The following is a 2660-nucleotide window of genomic DNA, read 5'->3' as shown; positions in this document are numbered from 1 at the left end:
TGCTCTAGTGAAGTGATTTGAACACTAACCTTGTACACGTTGTTAAGAGGCTTAGATTGGTATTCACACTTATTTACCATACAGAAGTATGGTACCTTAAAGCTTTTTGCTCTATGTTCTCTACTGTGTCACTGGAAAGTGTTAATAGAATTGCCTAAGAAGAAAAATTGAAATGGTGTTATTCTGAAAATTAATGATTCTTCTGTAAGCACTGTAGTTCAAAATAGAGTAGCAATTAGGATGATCATTTTGTGTAAAATTTATTAAAATAGAAGGCTGCTATTTTTTGCAAGTATTTTAAATGTCTTCATTTTTTAAAAAAAGAATAGTGATAGATTTATATAAATGTCTCAGTAGAGAAGTAGAATTCATCTGGTTATCACCTGGTCCTCTGAAGTTAACTGATGGGCTAACTGATTTGTACACACAATTATGATGGTTTATGTTAAGGAAATCACTTACTGACCATTCAAATGGAAGAAAATACCAATGATAGGGAATAAGTTTGCAACTAATCTCATATTGCAAACTTGTGTTACTTTTGTTTAATATACAAACTTGGATAGTTTAATTATAAACATATTTTTATATCAAATATACAGTTCTAATATAAAAGTTATAAATATTTTTGTTAACAAAGACACTAAAACAGTGTGTTCTGGCGTTGGCCCTCTTGCAGAAAGAAACATTGGAAAAATCATTTAAAACGTACCTATGTGTTACTGTATTGCAAAATCTGTTAAGAGCAGGACCATATCAATAGTATTTAATAATTTGCTTTACCTCCCAAAGCAAAGTTCTACTTTCAGCTTGTCTTAAGAATGGTTGCCAGAAACAACAGCCAAAACAAAACAAAACTATTTTATTATTCAAATGCTAAAAAAGCCCGCTTATCTTATGAATTTTCTATAGAATCACAAATACGAAGTACCAGGCTTATTCTTACTTTACCAATGATAGACAAAAGTGATGAAATACATCATGGAGAGAAACCTTTATAAAAGTGTATGATTCTATGATGAATCCTAAGAAACTGCAAGTGGAAATTTCTCAGAAAGATATCAGTATTATAGAATCTTTTAAAGCAATTTTCTTGAGAAATAGCAAAATCTGGGGCAGCCTGTATTGCAGTTAATTGTGTATTATCAGAGCAGCATGAGAAATACGATATTTGGATAGGGATTTGGGCAACTAAACACCCTCTATTATGAGATCTCTTTATTCCTGAATAATGAGAGAACAGTACTCAGTGCTGACATCAGTGAGGCACTTTTCTTGGTCCTAGTAGAGGATGCAGTGTGCTATTAAACCAATATCATATCTTGAGTCTTACCAAGTTTTTATTCTCTGTCAATATGACAAGCTGGAAAGTGACAAAATATGTTATAGGTTGAGGCACACATATTTGAAGTTTACTGAAAAGTAGATTTCTTATATAACTTTCTTTTCCCCTTCCCAGTGAAGAGCCCTATGCTATATTTCTACCATCACTAATATTTGGAAGTGTTTCATTACTAACAAGCTCAGTATGACATGAAAATTGTTGTTGCTCATCCAAAATACAATTTTGTCTATCAGAATAAACACAAGTGAAATTTTCACCTACATTAATATTATGTCTTTGCAGTTTTAGGTTTGTTTGATGTTTTCTTAAGCAAAATTGTTAACCACAAACCCATTGTTTATCGTAGAGAGAAATATATATACTCACACACATATAGCATCAAGTACTCAGCAGGGCTAGTTATTCGGATTTCTTGCACAACTATTTAGCTTTTTGTAAGTCAACATGTAAATTTTAAAGACATAAATATAGAGAGACCTATGTGTTTGAAATATAAATGATATATATGGATTAGCATGTACCTATATATTATTAAACATGCAATGAATTGACTGGTAAGTGACGTCTAATTGTATGGCTAGCAATGTAATTTATTCAGACTGTATTTTTGTACAGAGCAGCAGCGCACACTAACCTATGCCTCTGTGTCCTCTTTAATGCCTAAAACTGTGCCTAGAAATCTCATCTGTCTTAAAAAATATATATACTTCATGCTGTTTATGCTATTAGTTTCTCTACTGCTATTCAATATTTATTATTTTAAAATATATGACATGTTTACTACTTAAATATGAATTCATGGTATCCTGGTTATTTTTTTTTTAAACAGTCATCTGGGGGGAAACCTGTTTATCACTCTGGTGATTTTGAGTTTGCAGTTTCATGATCGATTCTTTATTTCATGATTTTTGTAGTTGACATGAAGTTATCTATGTGGAAAAAATAAAAATAAAAGTGGTTTCACTGATATGGCTTGACTTTGTGTCTTCTCTACTGCGTAAACCCTTTAGACAAAGCTTCTAACGTACATGTCTTCATTCTCTCCTTTAAAATATATATTAGGAAACACTGCTTAATATGACATGCTCATTTTTGACAAAGCAGACAAAAATTCCCACTGGGGAAAGGACACCATATTCATTGTTTTCAAAATATTTTTAAATTTTTGTTACAAATTCTTTCCCAATATCTTTCTATTCGCTGAAGCTCAGTTGTGTGAACAATCAGTGATAAAGGAATACTATTAAATATTTTCTGTTTTAAGATGCACAAATAGGAGATGCAGTGTAGCCTACCATATTTTCCTACTTTCTGA

The sequence above is a fragment of the Propithecus coquereli genome, unplaced genomic scaffold (assembly GCF_000956105.1).
Source record: "Propithecus coquereli isolate 6110/MARCELLA unplaced genomic scaffold, Pcoq_1.0 Scaffold458, whole genome shotgun sequence".
Lineage (NCBI taxonomy): Eukaryota > Metazoa > Chordata > Mammalia > Primates > Indriidae > Propithecus > Propithecus coquereli.
This window is presented reverse-complemented; position numbering follows the sequence as displayed.